General features: G+C 34.9%; 1 pseudogene; it reads left to right on the forward strand.

Annotated features, from left to right (window-relative positions):
* The first annotated feature begins 1055 nt into the window (after nt 1-1055).
* LOC149230850 (uncharacterized) overlaps nt 1056-22932 on the forward strand; it is a 64832-nt pseudogene continuing 42955 nt past the window's right edge.

Consider the following 22932-nt stretch of genomic DNA (forward strand, 5'->3'; position numbering starts at 1 on the left):
GGGTTGCAATGACCATCAGTCTACTACATATGTGAAAGACAAATGGAATCAATGGAACACTTATTCAATGCTTGCAGTTACAGTGAAGTTCTACAGCAGTATCATGAGCAAATTTTCGGCCATAAAGACATGGATCAATCAAGAACGAAAATAACAATGGAAAAATGGAGAAGGAAGCCTTACCAAAATCCCATCTTGAACCGAGCTTGGCAAATATCCCTTGGATTCCTTCTCTAGGCAGTGTGGAAGGAATGGAACTGAACAATTTTTAAAGGGGAAAAGGGAACAACAATAAAATTATGGGGAATGATAGTTTAGAACATTCGAGAAATGATTTTTGCAGAGAAATGGTACCCAGATGATTAGGAAACCACTCCACAGGAAGGTCGTATATTGGAAAGGTTAAGCCTGAATCCAAGCATGCTGATGGCCAATTCATGGAAACAGAAACCTACTCCCTATGATTCCCCAACCCTCTTTGTGTTTCCCCAGGAAGAGTTCATAAAAATAAACTTCGACGGAGCAGCGAAAGGGAATTTGGGGGGTGCAGGGTCAAGAGGGGTTTTCCAAAACCATTAAGGCAACACCATTCACCTGTATGCCATGGATTGTGCAATAGCGAGTAATAACGAAGCAGAGCTCTATGCGCTAAAGTGGGGGCTAGAAATAGCTTGGAGAGAAAAGTTCCAGAGACTAGAGGTGGAAGGAGACTCGAGACTGGTAATAGACATACTGAAAAAACTTCAGCAAGGACCCAGATGGGAGAAGATAAACCAAATTTGGAGGAAGGAAAGGCTGGTTTAGGAAATAGGAAATCTAATACAAAGGATAGAATACATTATTCCGACACATGTTCACAGATCGGGGAATGTGGCAACATAATTCTTATCCAACTAGGGATGTGGAAACTGGCAACAACCTTGATTTAAGGGGCGATGATTTAAGTCGAGCAGAAGGAATGAGCAGCCTTGAACTCTTGAGAATAGATAACGAAAAATGAGAGAAACCCCGATCAGGGTGTGGCGGGCAGAGGGAAGAGAGGTTGGATAGATGGCATGGCGGGCATAGGGAAGCGAGGCTGGACAGATGGTATGGGAGTTGGCAAGTGGATGTGGAGAACCGTGAAACATAGGACGATAGGAGCAGCTATAAGTGGGAAGGCAATTATGATGGACATTAATTGGAAGGTAAGTGGGTGCTCATTCTGAGACCCACACGTGAAGGGAAGAGAGGCAACCAATGGAGCAAAGCACGTGGCAGGTACCTTGGGAGTGAGGACGGGTAGGTGGGAGAGAAAATTAAAGGAAAAGGTAGCAAGGTTGAGGGGCATTTGCATGCAGGAAGCGAAGGTAGAACATGTAGTTGGAGTTGGCAAGCGCCGAGAATTGGGGGACGTCGACCAACATTCGACCTTCACCTGTAAAACATGGTATGTGCCTCCATCCCTCCCCTGCGTCGGTAAGGAAATTATGAATTGGAAATTGAGGCAAATTTCGATTGTAAGAGGAACAAATTCGTTGTGTAGAATATTGTTGGTTAATTATTATGGTTTCCCCAGTTGAAAGAAGAAATGAAACATTTTGGATCCCTTGGGTTATTGGCCTGTCAACCTGGGGCGGGATATACCTGATAGCCATCTGGGGAGGGGGGAAGGGAAATCTAAACCTCGTCTAATGGTAGCAAGGTCCTGGGGAAAACAGAGACTATTGGGCCAAATTGACTCAGACAATAGAGTCATTTTGTACGTATTTATTTGTATTTGTAAGAGGAACTTCTTATGGCAGTCAAGGAAGGGTATTTGGATTGGGGGGGAGGGAAACAAAGGGAACTGCGAGAAGCCTGGAGTGAAACTAGACCCTGGAGCATCCTCTGGCCTGCTTTTCTAGGTTCACCCACTCAGAACATGGTCGAAGCAAGACCTAGAATGAGTTGGTAGAAGCTAGAGCAGTAGCTGGCCCTGCGATTGGGGAGGGGAGAAAGCCCAAACCTAGATTTGGCTAAGCCTCATCAGGGGTATTTCCTGGTGAAGGTTAGGAATCTCGTGGCCTGGTGATAGATTTGTAGAATGGTGAGGAAGGAGAAATCACTTTCGTGCTCTCTGGGGTGGAGAAAACAAGGAGAGAAAGACTTTTGGGAGTCTCGATGGTAGGGTTGGTAGCATAGGATGCTGGAGGCTGAGGGTGGTCTTGAGGGATTTGAGCAGGGGGACAAATCGATTACTCAAGGGCAGCGGCTCGGAAGATGGAGGTTTCTCTATCTTGCAAACCCTTGAGGGTAGAGAGGGTCACCTGGGAGTCATCTGTGGAATGAGTAGTAAAGAGGACATGTAGTGGATGAAAGAGACTGCACAGGAGTAGTCTCAACCTGAAATTGTGGGGAAGAATGCTGGGAATTCGGGAAGGAACAAGGCAAATTCTCAGTCCATGAATCAAAGCATGAACACAGGGAATTTTGACAAAACAAAGACCAAAACCCAAATCATAAATTATTATGCATATACTAAGGATAATTTCATTATGGTTTATAATGTCTTAATTATGGTTTCTATTATAGGTAGCACAAACACCAATGTTCAAAAGGCTCCGACGACACAACACTTGCACCACGCAAGTGCTTACTAGGCCTCGGTCTAGGCGTGCCATTTGGGTAGGAAAGAAAGGAGCAACGAGAAGACACAAATGGCTAAGGAAGGCAAACAACAGGGCAAGAAAGGGAACAAAAGAACAGGAAAGACAAAGAGAAAAATGAAAGTCCTGGAGCCATCCACAAGCAAACCTCTGAGGAAAAGAGGAAGGAAAACATGACAAGAAAGTACGCAGAATCTCATCAACACCTATTATGTAGGGCCGAGGTGAAAGCATTTATTTCTGAATGGGAAAGAGAGCTAAATTCCAACATCAAGAATGAAGAGATTCAGGCAGAAGAATGGGAGACAATAATTAAGGATCCAGGCAATACCCGAGGCCGCCAAACATTGTTTCGGCAAACCATCCAACAATATTGGGTTATGAAAAACATCCTGGCTAAAGCAATGACCACCTACAAGGAAAGAGAAGAACCAAAAGAGGATAAACCAGCAGAACCAAGCCTAAAGGATCTCCAGAAGGAGATTCAGTCAGTCCAAATGTAGCTGTATCATAACAATCTCTGCCTGAATAGAGTCGAACAACAGCTCTAGACTATGATGCAAAGTGAAGTACCCGGGTCGAGTGCAAAAGCCCCAACCCCAGTTGATTCTTCAGATGAATGAAGCAGTCCAGTTAGTTAAATTTTGTTTTTATGACGGTTAGCATTTACTTTTCAAGCATGAAGCATATAGAAGATAAGGTAGTCAATGTAGCATGGATGATTAGAATTACTCTGTTTAAATTTTGGACAACGTTTGATGCAGATAGGTGGCCAACAGACCTGGTTTCCTGCAGGCAAGTTGAGGCCACTAGCAAAATTTTGAAACAAAAAACAATATGTTTGTGAAATATTAATAGAAAAAGGAGATCTACCAAACTTACACAAAAAAAAAAATTATCCTAAAGTATTAATATAATATCTATTTATATTTATATTTATTATTATTTTTAAAATTTCCTTTTTTTAATAGTATTTATCTGCAATATTATCTTTTTCCTTATCTTTAACCTTATTATCATTTTACCCCTTATTATGTATTCCAATGTATTAATATAATAATTATACTTTATTTATTTTTCCTTATTTTATCTTAATTATCATTAATACTATCTTAGTCCCCTTTTTAATATATAATTATTCATCTAATACTATCTTACCCTAATTTTAATAAAGATTATCATGCTAATTCATTTTTATTAATACTACAAATAATTATAATAATTGTTTATATTAATTTATTATTATTTCCTAATGTTTATTTTAATTTTTTTTAATTTTTTTTTCTAACAGTCATTTCAAGTCTTTTTTTATCTTTATATACTATTGTTGGATTATACTATTGTTGGATTAGATTTTCTCCATCTTATTGTCTCGATGATAAACCACATTAGTTGGTTCAAAACATGCTGACAAATAATACTTTCATGTGATGGATCCTGAAGACATTTTTCTAAATAATTCTAATCATATAAGCTTACATTCAAAAAGCTTCCTTCTTGTTGGAACCATTTATATATTGAAATAATCACATTCATACATGATTTTTATTGGATAGTTTTTTTTGAGTATTTCTAATTTCATGATTTTTATTTAATAGGTTTTAATGAGTATTCCCAATTTCTTGAATGTATTTGGTGCATATAACCATCAATGCTATGAGGGATATGTAATGATTATATACACATGGGATGAAGCTCAATACAAGTTTATCTATTATAAATATATGTTAGGAATATATTTAATAAATATGTATTATGAATGTAAGATTAATAATTTTATATTTCATTATTAGTTAAAGTATCTTAAATACGAAACAATGACCAAATACATAATGAAATATATATAGTATAAGGAATTATTTAATAGGAGTGCAATTTTAGATCTATTATGTAATGTGTTGCGTTGTAATTTGTTGTTTCTTTAAATTTGATATTGTAGTTAAATTCATTATTAATATATTGGTTTGTTGTGATAAGGTTAAAAAAATAAATATCTTCTAAAATAAAAATAATACTTTAAAATACTTCACCCCTTACTAAATCACAAATTATTAATATATTTAATTTTTAAGTTATTAAATATACTCTTAGATCATAATAACCACTCATAAATTTAATCTAACATAAATAACTCCAATTAATTATATTTCATATAATTAAAAAATTACTATAATCAACTAACATTCCTATACCTTTCCTTTTACAACATTCCTATACCTTACATTCCTATACCTTTCCTTTTACAACATTCCTATACCTTTCCTTTTGTGTAAAGGAATAGTTTCATTAAAAAAATAAAAAGTACATATTTAAAACACAAGCCCATTACAAGAGTTATTATAATATATAATTACAAGAGTTATTATAATATATAACTCCAATTAATTATGTTTCCTATAATTAAAAGAAATATTATCATCAAATAACATTCCTATACCTTTCCTTTTATGTAAATGGATTCTTTCATTAAAAAAAATAAAGAGTATATATTTAAAACACAAGCCCATTACCATGGATATTATAATATATTTGGGTACAATTCTTATTAGTCCCTGCCATCTGGCATCTAGCAGGGACTATAGTAATCGTTCTGTGCCGACTTAGCATTAGTTCAGTGCTTTCGTTGTCTGTTATACGGCGCTTATACTAAAGTCTGGAATTCCGCTGTGAGGTGTTCTCTGCACATAACCAAAGTCGGATTCGCCGCTTAACCTTTCTCATCTTATTTGGCCTCTTCCCGAGGCGGAAGAGGCCCGACCATAGCTTTTATTGGTTTTACGCTTGCTGCATTTTGGCTAACTGTCAACGGGTTTGTTTTAATGTTAACATTAGTTTGAAATGTTAAATGTTTGAGATTGGCAGGTAGTTACAAGTAACATATCATAAGTTCATTAGCAATCGCAGGTAATTACAAGTGTGTTTGCATGTGTTACAGGTGGATGATGCAGCGCAGCTGTGCTTTGCTTTGTTACGGTAACAATTGCCCTTTTCCTTGCTTCACTCCGGTCATTCGTGCCTCTGCCGCAAGGAGGTCTCGGCTCATCCACTAGTTGCAGCCCTCTACGGTGACTCTTTCTCCATCTTTGGCCAGAGGAAGATTTGTCCTATATTAAATTTATGCCAGATTGTTTTCAGGAGGCTCCTTCAGGCACTATGCAAGGTAATGCAGGTCGACATTTTATTTAGTTTTTGGTGAGACCTTACGTTTCCCAAATTCATTAACTAGCAACTTTGAATGTCTTGGTTGCAAACAGGGTTGTTGCGGCTCTCATGTCGTTCTTGGTGATGCCCAATATGACGCTAAGTGCCTCCTCTTAAGTATTGGTTTCGTCTTCCACCTGCTCTTTGTTTTCTTCAATTGTTGTTCCTGGACTTGCTCTTGCTGCTTTTCCTAGTTATTTTGGGCCGACGCAGCAAAGGGGTCAAGCTCGTGGGTTGGACTATCAGAGCCTAATTCTGACGGACCTGAGCATAGAATTGTTCAATTATTTATTCATGCAGAGAATACAAAAATATTCAGATACATTTAGTTGATTCAATGACTTTTATATTTTAATTATTAATGCCTATTCTGCATTATTAGTTCGTGCCTTTCCTACATGCAACCAGCACTCATGTAATTGATCTTCGCTTTTAATAAATTCTAGTAGGATCTATTTCAATTTCAAAATATTTCTAAAGTCTAATTAATTTTAATTCGTCATGAAACCACATAAAAAAAATTAGCTGATTACCGCAAATTTGTCGAATCTTGTCCGCACTGTTACGATCCTCTTTTTCGCGGCTGCCCTCTATTCGCCGAAGCCCTTGCTTTGGACCTGAAGCCTCTTATTTCTTTCTCCAAAGCGGCAGCAGTAACCCATGGTTAGTTTTGTCCTCTCTGCAGTTTGTACTCAAAGTGAGCTCTGCAACTTGAGCAGATAAATTCCATGCTGCCTGATGCCCTGCAGATCCATCAAAATAGATAGATAATGCAATCAGATTATGAGCTACTAAATGACCCTTGCTCCAGAACAAAATATTGAAAAATAAGTGCAGCCACTGTTTGCAGGGATTCGCTTTCTCAAAAAACTTGTAATAAAAACTACCAGATCCGCTACTCATATGCCTTCTCTGTCGTAGGTTTAAGATCCCTCGCTCTGTTCCGTTTCCCTCCCCAAAAAAACAAGATCTGCTCTATTTGTTTGATTCATCTACTCCATCCACCTTTGCATCACACAATCTTCGCACAAACTGTTGGATTTGCAATTGCATTCAGGGGAGTTGTGGTTCTCGTGTCTGAATATATACCTGCTTTGGTGTATGGAACGCATCACCCTGCAGTAAATCAAATAATTCCCAGGCTTCTCAGGACAGGGCAATGGCGGGCTCCGCACTTGCAGGCATGACTGCTTCTTTATCCATAGCTGGATTCGAACCCAGTCGAGGAACTTGCAGTCGTTCGATTTCTAGATTTGATGGTCTCAGAGCTGCTGAAGCTGAGCTCGCTGAAGAACTGGCAGGTGGTTTGCATGCAAGGCTCGAGTAACATTTGTCGCTACCAAAAATTATTTCCAAAATATGTTGGATGAATTGACACGGGGTTATTCTCGTATTCCCATAACACGAAGTTGATTTGAACTCCTTCCATTATAATTAGTAGGTGAACCACACCACGTTTAACACTTTATTTATGTATAAATTAAAAAGACTTAACCTAAAACCACTTAAAAAAACATCATTTTCAAACCCATCTTTAATTAAAATACCAAAAAAACTAGCTTTGTTATTATATTATTATAAATCAATATAACAACATTTCATAATTTTAACATATTTTTAAACGTTTTGATAATACTCAAGTTCAATAAGAGCATTGGTTTTGCTCGAGTTATTATAACTTTAATTTCATATTTCATTATAGTGTGAATTTGTATTTAAACAAAGCATCTTTAAGCATGGTTATATTATTATATTGTTTGGAAAGTAAAATAGTCTATATTATCATTACTAATTACTAATTACCGGGGCCCGAAGCGATGCATGTAGACGACCATATATATTCAAATGCATATCGCATCTCCATCCTTCCCGGTGAATCACTTGTCGAAACTGGATACTACAAAAAATTGATATAGACATATTGAGAATCAACCTACCTACAGTGTCAAATATACCAAAATCATGATCTTTGCATACAACTCATTTAAGGACGGCAATTTCACGAGCAGTTTATATGTATATGATAAGAAATCTATCCGTTGGTTTGTCTATAACGAGGCAGACAAAAGCAACGTTGTGCTACTGCCGCAGAAAATTATCCTAGAAATTATCATGTCTTAGTATTCTTTGAGGCGTGCAGAGTCCAGAATATATCATACACAAGCAGGTACTAACTAGTAAATAATGGGATACAATATAGTAATCTCTTAGGCCTGCTTACTATATTTTATATAAACAGGTACAAAGTAGTAATGGGATACAATAAACGTTTACCTAGTAAGTACAGTCTTCAATACTCTTGAAAGAAACACCAGTAAAGATTGTCTATGTCCAACATCGTTCTCTTCTCTTAATTTTGTTGATATAAGCCTTTCTCCTACTGCACTCTCTATCATCTTTTGGAAACTTGGTTACATAAATTTGTTTATTTAAAACAGTAAAGTAAGAGTTACATATATTTGATTATTTAAAACAGTAAACTAAATATTTTCAGTTACATTTATATCATTGCATTGGGTTTGAGATTACAGCTCAAGCTCTATGTTTGAAAACAATAATATAAAGAATGAATATGAGCTTTTTGGAGAATGAAAATGCAATAGAAAAAAATTTAAAAAGGGAATATGTCTTCTGCACTCACATGAGACACTGCACTTGCAACTTTCTTGTAAAGTTGTTCTGTGATTGCTGCACCTACAACTCCTGTGTAGAATGCTGCAATCTTTAATGCAACAAGTGGTATATGCCTCGTCTGCTGCGACAGAGTTACGCAATGGATTTGCAACAGATCATGCGACGTGATAAACAAAGAGACCGTTCTGGTATGCATGTGCGACCATAGCTACGATCATTGCGTTTACAACCATATCTGCGGAAATTTGTTAAACATCAAACGAACAATATCAAATCTAAATACTGAGCAGTCTATGTATTTACGAACAACCACATAACTAGGGGACCTTAGGCGTCGGCTCTGCTCCATATGACCCTACCCCTAGGCAGGGACTAGTTGCCTTGCAACTCACCTTGTTAAAACATTATTCCTTGTTATTATGGTATATTTGGCTACAATTGTTTATCATGCTCACCTTAGTAATATCGTGAAAATGTTATATTATCTTTTATTCTAGATTCTCCATTTCATTCTACATTTAGCATCCCTCATAATATCGTGAAAAAAGTCAAATTATCTTTAATTCATTTCATTTTATTATACTATGATTATTTATTTCATTTTATATCATAACGCGTTCGTGTTTGCGTTGACTATCCATTATTTCTTATTTGACTTTAAAATCAAATGACCATGTATAATGTTAACTTTATAAAATCAATTTTTATTTTCCTCATAATATCGTGAAAAAGTCAAATTATCTTTAATTCATTTCATTTTATTATACTATGATTATTTATTTCATTTTATATCATAACGCGTTCGTGTTTGCGTTGACCATCCATTATTTCTTATTTGACTTTAAAATCAAATGACCATGTATAATGTTAACTTTATAAAATCAATTTTTATTTTTTATTTTTTATTTTTAATGTAATTTGATTGGTTGGGAAGTTTCACTTTTATTTTACAATGGTGTGGTTTACGGTCAGGGTAGTTTTGCGACGTCATACTAGTACTCGGAATTGGCGATTCCTATTTGTTACTCTATAGGAATTTTAATGCGGCCTGACATGGGGCCGCATTAAGGCGATACAACACGCCGCTAAGTGATTTTTCTCTCTCATCACTTAGCGACGTGTTGTATCGCCTTAATGCGGCCCCATGTCAGGCCGCATTAAAATTCCTATAAGGTAAGAAATAGGAATTTCCCTCGGAATTGAGAACGTGTCATAAGGTTGATGTAGTCAAGTGTGCCGGAGAGATTTTCTATATTAATGGCATGTACGATGTGATCTCTCAAATATATTATTAATTAACATTTACGGACTAAAAAAATATTCAGATTTTGATTCGACTTTTTTAAAATTACATCACATAACATTTACGGAACAGAAAAAAATCATAATTCTCTTATATGTGGTAAGAATTATTCACTGTTGTGATTGATTTTGATTTGACTTTTTAAAATTACATTGCATCGTAACATATCAATACTACATAAAAATTGTGTTTCATAACAAAAAGGTTTTATTTAAGTGTTTTTTAAAAAAAATGGTTATATAGTTAGTGTTCTTTGTCTTTTAGTTTAATAAAATATTTTAATATTATAATGTGTTGTATGTACTCCAAACAATAATAAAAATGTAAAATAAATTGTATAAATATTTGTTTAACTTTTTTTAATTATTTTTTTAATATAATTAAACATTTTTTGATAGATAAAAGTTATATATATATATATATATATATATATAATTGACATTGAAGAGAATGATAATAAGTTAATAATTTAAGCTATTTATTCATTTGTTATTTCAATAGAATTAATTAGTTTTATTATTTAATAATGTTTAATTAAAATAAGAATTTAATTAAAATAATTAAATTAAAATAATTGAAACTAAAATAATAAAAAATGAATAATATATGTCGTTTAGTTTTTTGAATTAGTTGGCTTCTACTTGAATTTATCATTCATTAGGTATTTATTTCTCTATTCTAGTCGGTATATTCTTCTCTCAATCTATCATTCATTTTATGTCTTGATGATGGATCCCCTTTGGGGTTCGAAACGTCATCATAATGAACATAGATTTTTCTCTCAATCTGTCATTCATTTTTTGCCGTGATGATGGATCCCCTTTGGAGTTCAAAACATCTACATAATGAACATAGTACTATCCGGATCATACTTGTCCAAGTTAATAATTATTTATTTAATATTGAATGATGACAATTTTTTTTATATAATGTTCATATTATAGTACACATGTCATGTCATTAGAGTATAGATTGATATAATGAGAGTTGTACAAATTGTACACATGTTATTTTTACATTTTTTTTCAAATTTATATTTTTTAAATTATTTTTTTGTAAATTAAAAAATAAACCCATAAAAATTGTCTATTCAATACTTTACACCAATGAGAAAATGGAATTTTTGAATTTAATTACAAACCATTTGTGTTTATGGTACATAGTAATTAATATATAATTTTATTTTTCAAATTATTTATATTTATTGTACATAGTAATTAGTGATATAGTACATAGTAATTAATAATAGAGTACATAAAAGTCAATTCATCATTACACAATAATAGGGGAGACATTTAACCAATCATATTTGAAATAAATAGGAATAAATCTTATTTAAAAATAATAAATTTAATTTCATTATGTTAAACTTTGGATAGATTTTATTTTTTTTTAGTAAAAAAAAAACTAATAGCAAATCAATGAAAAATTGATTACATGATAATAAATCCCATGTGTAAAAACACTTCTACAGACGCAAGTGCATTGTTTACCTGAAAAAAATGTTAGTAACCTCTTTTTTTTTTAAACCCTATGCATGTGACTGAAATATTAAACTATTTTTACCATAAGCTAATTGCGTATATCTATTTATAAGTAGATATAGAGGGGAAGAAGGATAAGGGAAAATTAGAAAAAAAATATATTCACCTACACATTTATGAATTGTAACAACTTCTTTTGCTAATTCAAGAAAATAAGTTAGTCTAATAAGAATAAAATAATCATTATTTATATTTTTTTCTTATATTATTGATTTTTTTTATAACACATTCATTTCCTCTTTATTAAGATTATATAAACTAATTAATTTAATCTATAAAATGATTATCTAAACAAAATTGAAATTAGTTGTGAGATACATAAAAACCATTAAAATTCGGACCCATTACTTACATACATAGAAAGAGGTCAATTGCAATCGCGATGAAGATGGTTTTATTATGGTATTATGTGGACCAATTACTTTCACATCTCAATTATCACTTTCTATTATTTTTAATAATAAAAAAAATATTTTGATTTTTTAATCAAATAAAAATATTAAATTTATTAATTTAATGAACCAATAAAAGCACTTAATGTAGAAGAATTGTAATACTTAAGCTAGAAACATTTTTTAGTTTAGAAGTATAGTTCTATGAATTTTTTATTCCTAGGTCTAGCTGTAATAAGGTAAAAACAATTTTTAGTTAAGAAGTATAGCTCTATGATTTTGATCCCTATGTCTAGATATTATAAGTTCGAGGTCATTAACAATATTGTAGAAACATTTTTTAGTTTAGAAATATAGTTCTATGATTTTGATTCCTATGTCTAGATAATATAAGTCCGAGGTCATTAACAATATTGTATGGCTACTGAAAAATTTGTTTGTCCATTCATGTATGTCTTCATTGTTTTTACTCTAACTAAATTATAATTAAATTAAGCAAGAGTATTTAGAATGCAACCCTTGTTCAAATGTGGTAGTTAGTTCATACTTTTCAAAATTCAATAATTAAACTAAGCGGCAGGGAACAGTAGCTATACGACCTTGTTTATTATATTTTGATGGTTTGTTTATTTCTTAAATAAGATGGATCATGGTCTATGATCTTAATGGCTAGTTTGGACTTTTCAGAAAGAAGGTGTTTTTTTAAAATGTTGTAAAAAGCTTTGATGTGGATGTTTGCCCATGTTGGACATTTGTTATATAAATTTTCTTGTCTTTTCTTCCAATAGTTTTAGATATCATTTTGTTATTTAGAGGCTTTTGATAGAAATTTAAACAAATTATATTCTGGTTACATATTTAAATATGTTAATTTGTTGACTTAACTGATTTATTTGTTGAAAGTTTGGATATGAAGTTTGCTTATTTCCCTTCCATAAGGATTTACAATATTGATTGAAATTCTTTTGGCATTTTTTTTTATTTTTTTTAATTCATAGCTTGATTTCTTAGATATATTTATATAAGGCTTTATCTTTAAGTTTTTTTTAGCTTACTTTTATTTAGATTTGAAAATTTTGATTTAGATTTCCGACTTTCTTTTTTGAATCTTCGAGATTTAACATTTCCAGATTTGACATTACACTTATGTTTGGAGTAAGCCCATTAGTTGATATCAACATTCTTTGTCAAATTTGATCTCCATTTGGACTAGATCTAAGCTTGAAGAATGCTAAATTTTATGGTATGCTCTACGCTTGCAACAATTACTTCAATGTTTTATTAGCCCAATAACAACTTTACTTCATATTCCAATAGCAATCACATTGAAACTTCAGTAGCATTCACTTTAGATCATCATTGACAATGATTGTAGATAGAACATCAACAATCAATATAAGAATATATTAGATGATAAGTGAATTTTGTGTAAAATGAAAAGTTTCAAGTGAATTTTATACTCAAGATACCCAAGAGACATGTCTCTTTGTATATTAGATCACATATCTTTGTAAATTAAATTCTAGTAAGTTTACACATTTACATTTTTACCTATATTTGTTAAAGTGTTGAAGAACCTGCAAATAATGGTGGGCAATAACTCGTGGTAATTATATTGATTTACATCTTTTTTCCATATCCCATCTTTTACACAAATACTTGCTTAAATTATGGTGGGTATTAACTTATGGTAAACATGTTATTTACATGAATATGAGACATTTTCAACAAATGGTTATGTCCTTAGATACATGACTCTTCAACACTAATTATTAGTTAATTATTCATTATCTCTCTCTCTCTCTCTCTCTATATATATATATATATGGTTTCTAGGAAGGGGAATTAGCCCCTAGTTTCACTCTTTAACACTCCCTCTCAACTAGGGAGGAATTCCACCTGTCAACATTCATCCATGGCTATGTTATTGTGTCCATCATGTGCCATCTCTACAACTTGTCTCGTTTTTGCTGAAGATTGATATCATAGTCCAATAAGAAAGGATTGAAAGAGGGTGGGTCACAAGACCCTGCCACTCTTGCCAAAATGACAGAGGCAAGTCCTCATGTCCAAGGATAGAACCCCTACTAGGCTTGATCCTTAGTGATCAATTTGTTGAACATCATGCATCCTAGTCATAGGGAATACAGTAGTACCTGATGCATTTGTTGATAGTACTAATTAACCCTAACCACTTTTCCTAACTCATTGGCCAAATGAGAGGTACTTCCCAAGAGTCCCATACTACAAGTGTAAGATGTATGTAGGCGTTTCCACAAGGGAAGGAGAACCACTCACCTTATTTTCATATAGTTTACTCCATAGGGGAATGTGGACCACTCAACCTATGCTCGCATATTGGGGTATATAGTCCACAAGGGAAGGTGAACCACTCACCCTGTGCTCATATAGCTTCAAGAAGTACCCTAGGCCCCCACGAGCTCCTAGAGTTCAATGTCCAACTAAATTGGGACCCTCATGGGAGGGTCTTTCCATGACTCTAAGTCTCTCTTTGAAGGCTAAGAACTTGGCCTTTCCCAAAGGCTTTGTGTGTATCTTAACAACTTTTTCGTTCGTCTTGATGTGTTGGAGCCTTGTTGTTCCCTATATCTCGGATAAAATGGTACCTAATATCAATATGCTTGGATCGGTAATGGAACACGGTATTCTCTGAAAGACGAATCCCACTTTGATTATCGCAATAGATGGTGGTGGTATCCAACACGTGCTCAAACAACTCACTAAAGAGCTTCCTCAACTAAATGGTTTCACAGAAAACCATACTAGTTGCAATATATTCAGCCTCAGCGGTGCTTAGTGCAACATCCAGATGTGTTCTTTATATCCACCACATTGCCAGCCCAACCGACATCAGTATATCCATGTAATCTCAGATCCCCGGTAGTGTACCTCAGTCCATGGTTGATAGTACCATGACGATATCTTAAATGATTTTTTGTAGCAACCCAATGCATATGTTGAGGCTCATCCATAAATTAACTCAATGTATTAACAAAAAAGCATATGTATAGTTGTGTGTTCACCAAGAACATCAATGCTCCCACAAGTTGTTTATATTCAATAGGATTTTCCAAAATTGGACTAGTAGAACTTCCACATAGCTTCTTGAAATTCAACACTATTGGTGTAGTCACAAACTTGCAGTCCACCATGACACATCTTTCTAACAACTTCACAATATATTTTCCTTGAGAAAGGAAAATCTCACTTGGATTTTTCCAGTCCTCCAAGCCTAAGAAGTAATACATCCATTCTAGGCCTTTCATCTCAAATCCAAAAGTCAACTCCCTCTTACATTGATAAATGAGAGGGTCTGCAACAGTCAGAAATAGATCATCAACATATAAGACCAAAATAAGTGGCATGTTCTTTTCAACCTTGAAGTATAAGTTTTGATCAACATAGCTCCTTGTAAATCCCAACTTCATGAGATAACTATCAATCCTCTCATACCAAGCCCTAGGGGCTTACTTTAATACATAGAGGGATTTCTTCAACCTGCATACATGAGTTTTTCTATCCTACTCTTCAAAACCCTGAGGTTGTTCCAAGTAGACTTTTTCCTTAAGTGAGCCATGTAAGAATGCAGTCTTGACATCCATTTGATGCAGGCTCCATCCTTGATTTGCAACAAGAGAACCTATGGATCGTATAGTGGTGTATCAGACAACTGGAGCAAAAATCTCATCATAGTCGATTCCTTCCTTTTATGAGAAACCACGAGCCACAAACCTTGCCTTGTATTTCTCAACACTTCCATGAGCTCCATGTTTAATTTTGTAAACCCATTTCGATGTGACTATGAACTTTTCCTTGGGCAGTAGAGAAATTTTGAGGTAAAAAATGGGCCTCAAGGCAAAAATGTACAACACAAATCAACCTTATAAGAACCAATAGAATTCAATATGATGATGTTAACCATGGGGGATGATTCACCATTTTTGGAGTAAAAAGGTAAAAAGGTAAAAAAAAAAAAAAAAAAAAAAAAAAAACCTACTTTTTCAACTTATCTCCCTATGATTTTACTCAAATTTCAAGTGGGAGCACTTGTTGGTGTTGGAAAATATAGAGACTTGTAGATTAAAACTTATTTTTCTTATCATGATAATTACTTGTGATATCGTTTGATTCTTTATTACTTCTTTAGATCTATTCATCAAGTAATTACAAAAAACATTGAAGATCATAGAGAGACATAGTACACAAGATATAGGCTCTAAACTAGGGAAAAACACCTCCAAGGGGAAAACCCATAAAATTATTCTCTTATTCTTTATAATCTGCTTACTAAAGAGACTTCCAAGACCCAAAGATCCAATTCAGTAAACCCTCCAAGACCTATTCCAGGCCCCAACAAGATCTTCCTTGAGACAACTTCCAACACTTCAATATTGCTACACTGCTAATACAACTTCGACCCCAGCAACAAAATTTTGGCCTTGTGATTTTGGCCCCATGCAACTGCTAAAAATTTTTGTCCTCCTGTATCTGGCAGCTTCACAAATGCTGGTGAGACAAGAGAAAATCTTCCTTGACAAAAAATTCAACTTCTGCTCTTCTTCGTCCTCCCAACTACTCTTCTTCTCCTTCGCTATTACAGATCAAAATTGCTTGAGATGTGTGTCCAAATGAGGTCTAGCTCCCTTGTATGTATAGTCTTTCTTGAGGGCCAAACACCCCTCCTTTAGGCTGAATTGATCTCTCTCTTGGGCCGAGTTGGTCTTGGGCTTATCTATAACCACCCCTTCCACATATACCAACTTTTACAAGCTCGCTACAGTAAACATGAGATGAGTTTCACTATGATATGAACTGACCTCCAAGTTCCAGTTATGGAAGTGGGGTTGATAACCGACGACAAAATGACATCCCTTAGAGACCATAGACCACTCAGGAGGCTACAAACCACCCCATGTGGTAAATCCTTGAGACATAACTCTGCTTCACTAGGGAACTCCCCAAATACATGCACAACATAAGATCAATACAATTATGAGGTCCCAATCGCATGCATTGGCCTCCCTCCATGCGGTTATGATCGAAATTCCTGAGTTCAGTGTCAACGGTTCCAAGATCTGAGCCACTTTTTCAGGCTAGCCTCCAGACTGCTGCCCAGAACTATCTGTAACTTTCCAGAATGCAATCAAAGGTAATGAAATTGTTAATCAATCAAAGCTCAAGCAATAACTTGACATATAAATGTCTGATCCAGGATAAACATTTCATTAAACATATGGTAAACATATAAGCTACAGTTCATGAATGCATATATGATCTTACATTGATAATATTCATCTAAGAATCACCAAGAAGGCTCTATTCCCTCTCTAGATAGTTGCAATAACACTTGTTAGTCCATACATTCATAAAACATCTAGTAAATTACAAAAACATGTCAAGAGCCATAGATATAATACATTGTATAACCAACATATAAAGAGAATGGAAACCATGGAAAATAAGACATCAAATCACCAGCATAATCACTCCAAATTCTCATAGATCACAATAGGAAAATATCTCATTATAGGATGTGAAAATGTCAAATAAGTCAAGGACTTACACATACCAACTAGCCATAGTTTGGGTTGAACCAAATATCTCTTTCATCCAATCACCCCGGCTCTATATTCCAAGTATGAATGTGGGATCTCATGGGTTAAACCAAAATAAAACCAACCAGGGCTTCCAGAGGCCGAACCGCCTCAACCCTCATTCACAATGATCTCATGTATATGATAAAAGAATTAATAACACTAACCAGATCAGCCTCTACCCAAGCTATCCAGGGCTTCAGGAACCAGTAAATCAACCCTTAGCTAACTCAAGGCTCTAGAGCATTTGTTCCAACTGTGGCTCCAAGGACTAGTAACTCAACCCATAAGGCTCCAGAGTGTTTGTCCCAACCTACGACTCCAGGAACTAGTAACTCAACCCAATTGTTCTAGGGCTTCCAAAGTGTTTGTTCCAACCCATAGCCATAGGGAACTCAATCACTAATCAGAAAAAAAAAAAAAAAAAAAAAAAAAAAAAAAAAAAAAAAAAAAAAAGTGGGAAACCCACAACACCATGGATATCCAAGAAATGACAAGGAAAGGTTGAAACCACTGTCATTCTTGGAAAATCTCCATGCCAATGACAATACATAACCAAGGAACCACATGCATATACCATGCATCCAAAACTAGCAAGGAAATCACATATGCAACTTGTTACCTGCAAATAAATCCAGTTATAGTTGTTGATCCAACTATTTCCTCGTGCTTCCTTGTTTTCCTTTGCCTTCTTTCTCCAATTCAAGTGAATGCTATATTTCTCCAAGCATACTCCTAGAATTCTCTAAGTGTGTAAGAGTATGAGAGAATGGGAGTGTTCTCAACTCAAAAATGTCAAAAAGTTGTAAATGACCAAAAGCTGTGAACTGATTTTCTGAAACCTTTTTATCATTGATGCCTCCATTTTCTTCATTTTCCTTCATTTTTCCTCTAATTTCCCTTGCATGAAAATCTTTGTCTCTTCACCTTTCTTTTCTCCTAAGTTTCTTTTATTTTCATAATTAAATTCCAATTATTGCCTCCTTCCCTTTTCCAATTTCCATTAGTTATTCCACAAGTGATGTCCATTAAAGTGTTTTTTCCCAACATTCATCTTGGAATACATGTCCCATGACCTTGGTCTTCTTTATTTACATGGAAAATTAACCATGGGTTGTTACAAACCCCTCTTTACTTTGGGGAACATCGTCCACAGTGTTCAATGACGTTTATAACTAGCAAAAAATGTTTCCCATAAAGCTTTATAACCCAACTCAATGCAACATTTACATCATACCAAAGTTCTGAAAGCATGAACACCATACTACTTATGGGAGATTTATAACATAGATTGATGCATTATTTACAAAACACTGCTTATTGGAGCTTTATAACACAACTCATTGCATTATATACAACTCACATATGCATATATAAACATATTAAACCAAACACATATAGTCAAATAGAAAATAATGAAGGATACAAAGCCCACATTTGATCAACCATCTCCCATGCAGCTTCATCGGGCCCAAAGTGCTTCCATTGCACTTTAACTTGCTCAATTTATCAGTTTTGAAGCATGAGTTGTTTCCGCTGCAATGTTTTGGCTAGTATTCTACCTCTAGTTCCACCTACAATATAGACCAATTAATCACATGATCAACATCTTGGACATGTCTCTTAAGCAATGAAACATGGAAAACATCATGGACTTTCAGTATTGGCGGTAGTGCAAGTCGATAGGTCATTTTCCCAATCCTCTTAAGGATCTCAAAATGCCCACAATATCGAGGTGCCAACTTGGCACATGATCCAATACCCAAGGAGATCCTCTTTGGATTAATGCAAAAGTATACATGCTCCCCAAATTTATAATCTTTGAATGCTCTATGTTGATTCACATAAATCTTTTGCATGTCATGTGCTACCTTTAAGTTCCTTTTGATAACCTGCATCTCCTACTCCATTTCAGCTAACATATCTGGTCCAATCAACACCCCGTTCACTGGATCACTCCATCTAATAGGAGTATTAAAACTTCACGTGTAAAGAGCCTCAAATGGACTCATCCTCAAGGCTTTTCTGATACCCATTATTATACGAAAACTCCACCAATGGAAGATACTCCTCCCACTTCCTCTACTGATGCATGACATACATCCTCAACATATCCTCGAGAATCCTATTAACCCTCTCTATTTCTCCATATGTTTGTGGATAATAAGTTATACTGAAAGCTAACTTTGTCCCTAAGCATACAAACAACTCCTTCCAAAACCTAAAGTGAACTTGGCATCTCTATCTGATACAATCTTCTTGGGAACACCATGCAACCTCACTATATCCTTGATGAATATCTGAGCTATCTCACTAGTTGAATTTGTAGACTTCACTACAATGAAGTGGGCTACCTTACTTAACATGTCAACCACAACCATGATGGAATCATGTTGCTTTGATGTCCTTGGAAAACCTGCAATGAAGCCCATGGAAATGACCTCCCATTTCCATTCTAGAATTAGAATTGGTTGAAACAAACCAGTTGGATGCTTACACTCTACTTTCACCTATTGACAATCCAAGGATCTTGCAACAAACTCCACCACCTCTTTCTTCAAGTTCATCCAATGACAGAACTTCTTAACTGTTACCAGAGTCTTCTGATATCCTGGGTGGCCTGAATACGACTTGACATGAAACTCCATCAAGATAAGTGTCTTGAGCTCACCGTTATTCGACACATAAATCATGTTCTTGAATCTTACCAAGCCATCTATTGTGAGGTGATATCCCTCATCTCTATCACCTTCACCCTTTTGCTTGAATCTCTGATTTAGATGTTTGTACCTATCATCATGTTTCCCTACTTGTAAGATCTTCTCTTGCAAATCTGTCCCATAAGAACTCATAGTTGAAATGTGATTTACCTGCACTCTCCTACTGAGAGCATTTGTAACCCTGTTCTCCTTGCCTTTGATGTATCTGATCTTGAATTCAAACTCACTAAGGGAATCCAACCATCTATATTTCCTTCCATTCATATTAGTTTGGTCAAACAAACACCTCATCCCACTATGATCACTCATTAAGATGAACCTCTCGCTAATAAGATAATGTCTACACATCTTTATTGCATGAATGATAGCTTCTAACTTGAGATCACATGTCATATAATTTCTCTCGTGATCATTCAAATTCCTTAACTCGTAGCATACAACATGTTCTTCCTGCATTAGGACTCCATCAAGTCCTTTCTTTCAATCATCTATACAAACCACAAACTCCTTATTAGGATCTATAATATTCAAAATTGGATCATTTTTAAGTAAATGCTTCAATTGCTCAAAACTAGTTGCACACTCCTCAGTTCATTCAAACTTCTTCCTTTTCCTCTGCAAAGATGTAATATGATAGACAATCCATGAAAAATTCCTGATGAACTGCCTGAAGTAACTTTCTATCCCCATGAATGATCTGACATCATCCACATTCTTAGGAGTTGGCCACTCCATGATAGCTTTAATATTTTCCGGGTCCATTGATATCCCTTCCTTGGAAACAACATGTCCTAAGTAATGAGATTTAGTTTGAAAGAAACTACACTTGTTGATCTCAACATAAAATTGATGCTCTATCAAGAATCTCAATACTGCTGCTAGGTGCTTTGAATTCTCTTCCTCATTCTTAGAATATATCAATATATTATCAATAAACATTATAAAAAACTTATCAAGATAAGGACACAACATATTGTTCATCAAGCACATAAAGGTGGTTGGAGCATTAGCAAGACCAAAAGGAACCACCACAAATTCATAATGCCCATACCTTGTACGTAGTGCAGTCTTGTAGATATATTCTTCTTTGATGTGCACCTGATGATATCAGGATCTCATATCAATTTTTGAGAACACTATTACTCCCTTCAACTTATCAAACAAATCATCAATTTGTGGCAATGGATACCTGTTCTTGATGGTCACCTTGTTCAACTACCTGTAATCAATGCACAATCTAAGAGTATCCTCCTTCTTCTTTATAAACAATACTGGTGCATCGTGAGGTGACACACTTGGTCTTATGTATCCTTTATCAAGCATCTCCTTAAACCACAACTTCAATTACACCAACTCTGAAGTACTCATCATGTACAGTGCCTTAGATGTTGGTGCTAATCCTAGTATTAACTCAATAGAAAATTCCACTTTCCTATGAGGAGGAAACTCTGAAATCCCCGCAGGAAACACATCCTGAAACTATTGGAAAACAATATACTTCTTCATCCTCGATATCCTTTCCTTTGTCACTGGAAATATGAACTTAAAACAATACACATCCTTTCCTACAACTATACTTTGTTTGCATAGCTATAACCATTCTCATTGATGTAGGCTTCTTCTTTCCCTACAAGATTCTCCTTTCCCCATCATCATCCAGACATTCAATAGCCTTATCATAGTAGTCCATTTTAGTCCTATGAATGAACAACCAATCCATGCACAAAATCATATTGTATGAACCCAAAGGGAGAAAATTTAGATGTGTTGATGTAAGCATACCATTCAACTTAAATGCACAAGATCTCACCAAATAATGAACTCTTCTCTTGGTCCTTGTAGCAAGTTTCACAAACCAAGATTTTGCGTGCACTTATTTATTAGAGCAACACTTATCCACCATGTCGAGACTGATATAACTATAATTAGATCTAGGGTCAATCAAAATGGAAATAACTTGATCACAAAGCTTACCTTTCGTCTCTATAATGAATGTTTGATGATCGTCCTGCCTATTATCCAATACTACATAAATATGAGGAATACTCTACCCAACATCTCCAACTATTTCTGCCCCCTGAGCACTATAAATATGAGGCCTTCCACCCTGGTGTGATGTAAAATATCTCCTGCGATGCTCGCCACCACAAATCCAACACCACAAAGGCTTCCTACCATCACCCTTATTCTACTCCTTAGCATGAAATCCATGTCCTCCATCATCTGCATTGAACTTCTTATAAGGTGCCACATTCTCCTTATCACCTACATCCCGAGGTCTTCCTCGCTTCTTATCCCACTTTCATTTACTCTTATCATTACCTTTCCAACCCCTCTTAGGCTCATACTTGCGCTTAGACTGATCATAACAATGATTTAGCTTCCTAATGACTTCCTCCATTGACCGAAGCTCATCATACTCAATTTGATCTTTAAATGCTAAAGGAAATCCACAGATTAACCTTTGGAGCTATGTCTTCTCATCCTTAAGATAAGGCACATACCTGAACAACTCCATAAACTTGGTCGTGTACTCTTAATTTGTCATAAAACCCATGTTCAACTCATATAACTCCTTGGAATTTCAGTCCTATTATCTCTGGAACAAATACTTCTTCTTGAAGAGTCTTTTAAACTCATGCCAAACCAACTCCTCCATCCTCATGCCTCTAACATGATTTACATCTTCCCATAAAATATTTGTTTTTCTCGTGAGACTAAAAATAATGATCTTGGCTTTGATATTCTCTAAATAATCATGCACTACAAAGAAATTCTTCATCCGAAGTAGCCATGCTTCTGTATCTGAGGGTTTCTTCACATCCTCATCAAAAGTAGGAGGCTTTACTTTATTAAACTCTTATGGAAAGTATTGCTTCTCACTCCTCTTATAAGG

This window comes from Pinus tabuliformis, chromosome J (assembly GCF_031772625.1).
Source record: "Pinus tabuliformis cultivar Carrire ecotype Pingquan chromosome J, CPIR1, whole genome shotgun sequence".
Classification (NCBI taxonomy): domain Eukaryota; kingdom Viridiplantae; phylum Streptophyta; class Pinopsida; order Pinales; family Pinaceae; genus Pinus; species Pinus tabuliformis.